This window comes from Brienomyrus brachyistius, unplaced genomic scaffold (genome assembly GCF_023856365.1).
Source record: "Brienomyrus brachyistius isolate T26 unplaced genomic scaffold, BBRACH_0.4 scaffold27, whole genome shotgun sequence".
NCBI lineage: Eukaryota > Metazoa > Chordata > Actinopteri > Osteoglossiformes > Mormyridae > Brienomyrus > Brienomyrus brachyistius.
The window spans coordinates 5744983-5754091 of record NW_026042306.1 but is presented as its reverse complement, the minus strand read 5'-3'; positions in this window follow the sequence as shown (position 1 = coordinate 5754091).

Here is a 9109-nt window from a genome sequence, read left to right as displayed (position 1 = left end):
CAGTTTGTTACTTTCTTACCGTGCTTTTGTTGTAAGGATTTTCCCAACAGGCACATTCAGATCACGGAAAGACAAAGAAAACAAACAAAAAAAATTATAAGTGCAATTCTGTGATCACCAGCAGCACTTCTGCAATGAGGGACCCAAATGTAAGCAGTGACTTTATGCTTACATCTACAACAAAGTGAAGAGTTTAAGCTTCTTATACACTGACGGCAATTGACAAGGAAAGTTTACATATTGGATTTTTACATAAACTGCAAGCGCCTCTGGATGCACATACCTCCTCAGATACTTCCGAAACTCTTTGTTTTTAAGCTGGTTTACAGCTCTCTGAAAGAAATTCCTTGCCATGATAAAGTGAATGTACATGCACGTATGTTGATTTTGTTCAAAATGAAATGTGAAGATGAATTTGCCGTTTATATAGGAATGCGAATGACATCAGCACTCTAGATTCTAGAACTTACATACGTAGGCTACTGATAATGTAACTGACGTAACTGTTCCAACATCTCCTTGGAAACGGACTGGAATTGAATGGAAGAATGTTAGTGGGCGAAATGAATTTTGTCAACTGAATAAATTCATTTTGTGTACAAAATGCATTTCCTGAACGAAAGTCATTTTGTGGAGGAAAGGAATGTCATGAATGATACAGAGTCATTTCGTGTGTAACCGGTCTCGTTTGGGTCTTTGTTTACGGCCCGATCGCGCCAAGCGAGTCCAGTTAAAACATAGTCCCGGTTAAAGTCCGAGAGCTGATGCTCTCACTCTGCGTTGTGTATTTTTTTTGTTGTGTGTGGTGTGTGGGTGCGGGAGAGGGAGAGACGACACCGCGTGGCTTCCTCTGGACTCGGGATCCGACGTCCCTTTATTGGCACGTGTCTTTTCCTCTCTCTGGTAATGAAGAGCAAAGGATTAATTCCCCAGCAGCATGTAGCAGCTCAACATTCTCTTCCTCGAAGAGACAGGGAAAGAGCGCAAAATGAAAAAAAATATACATCAATATATAAAAAAAATAAAACAAACAAAACATACCTGGTAATGAAGAGCAAAGGATTAATTCCCCAGCAGCATGTAGCAGCTCAACATTCTGCCCATGTGCACCCCGACAATAAAAAGAAAAACACAAACCAAATGAAGTTCATATTAAAATATTGCTTGATATATATTAATAATGATATGTTTAAACTTTTGTTACAGGAATTTTATATAATAATAAAAGGATTATTTTATATTTAATTAGATTAATGAGAGAGCCATGTTACCTCTTCCTCGAAGAGACAGGGAAAGAGGAAGAGGAAACTCGTCACGCCCCCTTTTAACCAGTGGGAGGCACCATGAAGCAGGGCCTTCTGGGAATTCTCCTTACTCCCTCTCCTATTCATTTTACCAGGATTTTAATAAATAAGGAATTTTGAGTAATTATACATACCAAAACAAATTTGTTACATTCACCCCCCTAGAATTACACAAAATTCTTACATAGGGCGGGAGAGAGAAAAAAAAAAACAGACCAGGAAAGAGCATTATACAAACACAGTATAACCCAGTGAATCAACTACCCCAAAGTAGGGTCAAGGAGCACTTGAAGCATGCATGGCGCCTTGCAAAACCTCAAAGAACATCCTCGGGAAACCATAGTGCCATATACACTACACAGCTCAGTCCAATGACTGTTAACACCCATGACAGCAACATCATGGTACATACAGGACTTAATAGAAAAAAAAAAAAGAAGAGAGGAAAAACACCATTCAATGTGCCAAATAACAAAAAGAAACAAAGAAAAAACAAGCACTAATGTGCCTCCAATCTATCTACTCTCAAAGGAGGGAACAACATGTGACATAGACTCAAGCAACCGTCGAACAGGTTTAATCATCCTCCCAAACCGTGAAACACGAGAGCCCTCACCTACATTAACTTGAGGCTGCCTAAACCCAGGGTGGGAAAGGATGTGGGGTAAAGGAGATACAACTACAGCACCTTCACTAGGAGAACCCCTAGAGTCTACCAAATTATGACATGTCGGACTAGAGGTATCAACTGCAGTCTCTGTACAAGGGGTATCTGGCTGTGCAGCCGCCGTCTGACTACTGACTGGAGAGGTATCACAACCTTCAGATCCAACGTGATCAACACCAGCAGAGAGATCCTGTAAGGAGCCAGCTGGAGAAAGCACAGATGAGGGTACATCAGAATCAACTACTGACAAATTGTCATTACTCACAACTGAAGAGAGCACATTATTACCTTCAGTCCTCTGGGAGACAGGCCCATCAGAAAGGCATTCCCCCAGTGGCAGAAACCCAGCGTGGAGAAGTAAATTGCGATGGACAACTCTCACATTGCCATTGCCATCCTTGACCCGATAGACGTGAGTGGAGGGATTTGACTCTACCACTGTATACAATACAGGTTCCCACTTATCAGCTAATTTGTGTTTCCCCCTTACACCTTTGTTAGCTACCAGTACAGCATCACCAATGCACAAGGCATAGCCTTTGGCTCTCTTGTTGTATTGTTGAGCCTGGTGTCGCTGCTCAGCAGTGGAATTCTTTTGAGCAAGAAGCATTGCTGAACGAAGGTTATCCACTAAGGACTTCACATACTTATCATAATCACACACCGAGGGATCGCGAAGGACATTTCTGAAAACTAAATCGACTGGCAGTCTGGGAACCCGACCAAACATGAGGAAAAATGGGGCAAAGCCAGTGGTCTCATGGACAGTGCAATTATAAACAAAAGTCATACTTTGTACCAACTGTGGCCACTTGTGCTTTGCTGCTGGAGGCAGCGATCGCAGCATGTTACCCAGTGTACGATTGAACCTCTCAGTTCCACCATTACCCATCGGATGGTACGGTGTGGTCCGTGACTTCTCAATATTGGTCAACTCTAGAAGCTCAGCAAGTAACTCACTGCCAAAACTCGTGCCCTGATCAGAGTGCAGTCTTTCAGGAAAGCCATAAACACAAAAGAACCCATCCCAAAGTTTCTTTGCCACGGTCTTTGCTGTTTGGTCCCGACAAGGGAAAGCATGTGCCAGCTTAGTAAAATGGTCAGTAATCACCAACACATCTACAGACTTATCATTATGTTCTGCTGACCAAAAGTCAATACAGACCAGCTCAAGTGGAGCTGAGGTCTTAATATTCTCCAAGGGAGCTCTCGCTGAAGGTTCAGGAGTCTTACTGACAACACATCGCCTACATGTTTTCACGTGGGCACGAACATCTTTCTCCATGTCGCACCAGAAGAAGCGCTGCCGAGCAAGAGACAGAGTACGGGGAAAGCCCTGATGACCAGCACTATCATGAATACCAGTTAGTGCAAGTGATCTCAAGGACTTAGGAACCACAAATTGGAATCGCTTATGTTTGGTCATAGGATCTTTCGTGACACGATACAGGACACCATTCAATATTGTCAACTTATCCCACTGCTTTAGAAGTTTTAATGTCTGAACAGTCACATGGGCTCGTTCCCGCCTCGAAGGCCTACGCTTCCTCACCACGTAAGGTACCACACTGGCGATCACCTGATCTTGGCTCTGATGGGACTGTAAGTCAGACAGGGAAAGGGTTTGAAACACCTCGTTAGCAGGAGGGACCACATCACTCAGGCTTCCAGCCAAAGTCAATGCACGCTGGGCTGAGGCTGACTCCCAACCATCATGTGCGGACAATAAAGAAGAGACCACCTCAGATGACAACGGGGCAGATGCAGCGTCTGAATGCACAAGCGAGTGAGGCATGCAAGAAAGTCGAAAAGCATCCTGAAGAAGCTCATGCCTCACACCCTGCGTCTGGTCAAGCAACACAGAGTATGATTCCGACATTAGCCGACGGTAAAGTGGTTTCACAAAGGGCTCCCTGCTCAATGCATCAGCCACCACATTCTGTCTGCCAGGAATATACTTGATGTCAAAAGAATAAGCAGCTAGTTTTGACACCCATCGCTGCTCGCAAGCGTCCAGCTTCGGCTTGGTTAAAATATAAGACAGTGGATTGTTGTCTGTCCATACCGTAAACTCATGACCCTTGAGCCAATGACTGAACTTGTCGCACACTGCCCACTTTAAGGCAAGAAACTCCAACTTGTATGCAGAATAATTGACCTGACTATGTGTAAGGGATTTACTGGCAAAGGCTACCGGCCTAGCTTTCTCCTCCCCCTCCGGGACCTGCGAAAGTACAGCTCCGAGACCATCAAGCGAAGCATCAGTGGACAGAACAAACGGACGACTGAAGTCAGGATGTGCTAGGACAGTTGCAGCAAGCTCTTCTGGCTCTAAATCGGCACTGCTCCGTAAAGACACTTTAACCACATCCCTAGCTTTACAGGTTAATCTGCTCATTACAAAATCATACATTTCACCATGAGTGTCATACGACATTTTGGCAGCATACCGCTCCATCATCTCCTTCCATTCATGGATGGTAAACTTATCTGAACCATCACCTCTGTAGAAGGGAGGCAGATCTGAGCTTGGCTGAACCACTACCCTTAGCTCTGAAGCATCATGGCGTCCAGGAGTTTGTGAAACACCCAGGGACTTTGACAGGCCACTGCTGTGGTGATTCAGGGTGGACAAGTTAGCAGTAACACTCTCCCCAATTTGCTTGGCTAAATCGGCTATGATACTGCCCATAGCATCAACAGTAATCACTTGAACTGGATTATAGGAAGAGTCTGAAGCAGGGGTAGAATTAGCCACAGGAACTGGCTCAGGCTGTCTAGCTATGGGTGTAGTCTCACTTCTACCTGCATGGTTTAAAAACCAACCCCGTCCCCTACCAAGACTGCAAGGTGAAACTTCCCTATTAGTGTCTGGCAAACCCAGCATACTAAACATACCTACCTTTGACATGGCTAGAAGAATAAATCACAAGCAGTGATATGAAAGTCAGTACTCACTTAAAAGAAAGTTGAGAGAAAGGGGGAAAAAAATCCTCTGTGATTATTACCAGCTTTAACTGATTAAACAACTACTCAAGGTAATACACTGTTAGACTAAACACTCACACTTAACTAGCATGACTACAATAATAAAACTGCACAACACGTGCTACTCCATACAATTGTACTACAGCTCACAATGTGGTCAGCAGTCTAAACATTCTGGTAATATACAGGAAATGTAAACAATCAGAGAGGGAAAGAAAAAAAAAGATTCATTAAATAACATGAAGTCACCCAAAAAAAAGGACAAATTTCAACACTGAGTTGAACGACACTTTTTTCGGTCATTAACAGCTGTTAGTCCGGAGAGCGCGACGGGGAAAAGCAGCGTCCTCGCGGTGATCCTCTGCGCGGTTTCAGCACACACACACACCATCCGGGTCACGGCACCAAATGTAACCGGTCTCGTTTGGGTCTTTGTTTACGGCCCGATCGCGCCAAGCGAGTCCAGTTAAAACATAGTCCCGGTTAAAGTCCGAGAGCTGATGCTCTCACTCTGCGTTGTGTATTTTTTTTTGTTGTGTGTGGTGTGTGGGTGCGGGAGAGGGAGAGACGACACCGCGTGGCTTCCTCTGGACTCGGGATCCGACGTCCCTTTATTGGCACGTGTCTTTTCCTCTCTCTGGTAATGAAGAGCAAAGGATTAATTCCCCAGCAGCATGTAGCAGCTCAACATTCTCTTCCTCGAAGAGACAGGGAAAGAGCGCAAAATGAAAAAAAATATACATCAATATATAAAAAAAATAAAACAAACAAAACATACCTGGTAATGAAGAGCAAAGGATTAATTCCCCAGCAGCATGTAGCAGCTCAACATTCTGCCCATGTGCACCCCGACAATAAAAAGAAAAACACAAACCAAATGAAGTTCATATTAAAATATTGCTTGATATATATTAATAATGATATGTTTAAACTTTTGTTACAGGAATTTTATATAATAATAAAAGGATTATTTTATATTTAATTAGATTAATGAGAGAGCCATGTTACCTCTTCCTCGAAGAGACAGGGAAAGAGGAAGAGGAAACTCGTCACGCCCCCTTTTAACCAGTGGGAGGCACCATGAAGCAGGGCCTTCTGGGAATTCTCCTTACTCCCTCTCCTATTCATTTTACCAGGATTTTAATAAATAAGGAATTTTGAGTAATTATACATACCAAAACAAATTTGTTACACGTGGAAGAAATCGATTCTGCGGAATTACGGAGTGCTTTTGTGGAAGCAGGAAATGCATTTCATCTGTTGCAGAGTCACGAAAAATCAGCGCTTGACACTTGGCATACCATAAAGTACAAAGTACTCAGCAGGCACATGGACGCAGACACATCTGTATCCACACCTGGATATTTCAGTGTGACTTTTATTGCGTGGATTCTTACTACAGTGGTGCCTGCGGTTCACGAACACAATCCGTTCCAGGAAAGTGGTCGTGAACCAATTTGTACGCGATCCAAGGCAATTTTCCCAATAAGAAAGCATTTAAATTCCATTAATTCGTTCAGAAGTCTACCAAATAATGATTTGTTGTCAATTAATTTTCTGGTTTTTATAGTGAAAACTTTAAAGAAAAACACAATATAGTGTGGCGACTGGCGGACCGAGGCATCACGGGAGACATGGAGACTTGCTTGCTGGGGTAATTACGCTTTTTATTTACAGTCATTAAACCCCTTGCATTGTTGTGGTTGTTAATGTTAATGGTTGCATTTCCCTATTGTCGCGTGTGTGTTTGGCCGTGTTTTGTAAACGGTCCGATCCTCAAGTGTATTTAGCGTGTGTAAATCATCCACCGTGTGTGCATCTTGCAGTTCGGCGTCTGTGTATTTGGGACGTGTCCCATTGGAAAGACATTGGGATTTTGGCTTTTAAAAGCTCAATCTAAAGAAGCACATCGAGGAAAGCTAAACTAATGGTAAACACCAGTGAATTAACTTCAGTTATCACGATTAGCCTGGATAACAGCTTGGGGAGAGCTTTGTGTCTGATGTTAAGTGAACGTTTTCTTCTCTTGGTGATAGGCTGGTTAGGGCATTTGAATCACTAATATTAACTTGGACATTTGAACAATGAACACTGAAATAGTTATGTAAGCTGAAAAACAGGGTTTTGTGACTGAGATAATGAACCCCATGCTGGTAATAGGAAAAACGGTGACTTGTGTTTTCAGAAATGGCTTTAAAATACGTTAACATTAACCTGTACTTCTTTTTTAACAATAGCATACTCCTGTTTAGGTTTTTAAAGCCCTCTTTTTGAAGTGTGTGATGTATGCAAAATTTTTCTTTTCCATGCTTTAAAATGCTGAGTAAACGTTTTGATATTAAAAGTTTAGACAGCGTTCCGTTGTTATTCATATTTACTTGCACTTTAATTACTCAAGTACAGTTAGTTACAGATTATTTGTAATACTTAAGTACAGTGAACACTAGGTACTTTAAGACTTTTACTTGAGTGGAATTCTAGTTGGTGACTTGGGAGGGTATCTGTACTTATACTTAAGTGTGACTTTCGGGTACTTTATACAAGACTGTGAACAAGCTCGACTGTCTCAGACGGAAATCATAGCTCAGAGGTAATGATACTATATTAATAATCTCTGAGTTAATGATTAAGACATATATCAGCCTTCCAGCTGCAACTGATTAGAAATCAACCTAATGTTTTTCATGTTAGAAATCATAAACCTGCTTCAGTTCATGTCTCTGTGTGAAATCAGATGTTACTCACATGGCACAAGGCCCAATGTGGCTCTGACTGTAATCACCCAGAGTGTGGCCCAGCGTGACTCCTGATGACATGTTAATCTCTTGGAGTGGGAATTCCATTTCCATAAAAGGTATTGTAGGAAACCTCGTTAATGGAAATATATTTTCAAAACCTTCGAACAATATTGGCCTTTCGCATTTTTCTCACAAAAAACTGTCAGGTAGTGACAACTCCAATGAGCAGAGTGAAAAAACGATTAAAATCGGTATTTAACTAACTAAATCAGAAGAGGAAAAAGAAGAATAATTTAGCTTGGCATAATTCTATGTTTAAAACATTTTGAACAGTTTCCATGCCAGGTAGTGCAACCCAAGAAAACCCATCAAAACATGATGAATATCATAAAGTATGAATATCATGAAATAATTTATTATTTAAATCATATATAAAAACTTGATATCAAGGACAAAGGTTAAAATTGTGCAGGTGGTGCAACCGGAATCAGTATTACTGCTAATTATAAATGCAGTTTACAAGTAGGAATAAACATTGATGAAGTGTAGACACTTAACCTTATGGGAATTGACAGGGCTTCATGTTTGATTGGGCCAATTTTTTGCCTTTGGTTTGGTTACTATATAACCTCAGATGTGAATTATGTCTGATAGCTGAAATGAAAGCTGACCATTGATTGCAGTAACTTGGATAATTCAAATTCATAACTTCTGTCTAAAAAGTCAAAAAATTTGACAAAAAAGTCAAACAAATACAAAAACACATCTTTGTGTTTTGGTATTTTGTGAATATCTCAAAAACTACATGATGGATTATATCAAAGTTAAAATATGTGGTTCTCAGACTTGTTTTCTAAATGTACACCTAATTTTATTGTGCTAAAATGCTTTTATAAAATTAAATTATGTGAAATATACAAATATCTCCTGCTCCTTCAGTATTTCCTCCAAAGAAAGTGTACATTCGACACAAGCATTGTCTTTTTTTAGTTAAATATATGTGTAACAGCAATTCTGTGACCATTGTATTCTGTGACTCCAGTAGATACTGTTGCCACTATATAGCTTGAGCTTGCTCACACAGATGTGTTCCTAACGCAAACAATGTAAACTCATACGTTGTAAACAAATGAATGTCAATGCGATGTAGAGTGGGTGTATAGAAATGCTGGCTTTTAACATGATATAGGTTTAGCTGCTTGTTATATCAGATTAAACAAAATTAGGCTGATTTGTAGAGTAGCCTATTTGTATAATTCTAACACAACTAAAAAGTGATTAAAGCTCACATGGGCAACTTGATGCTATGAGTATACAGTCAAAGTAAAAAGTATGTGAACCCCTTGGAATTTATTCATAAAAAGTGATCTGATCTTCATCTAAGTCACAGGTACTGATATACACAATGAGCT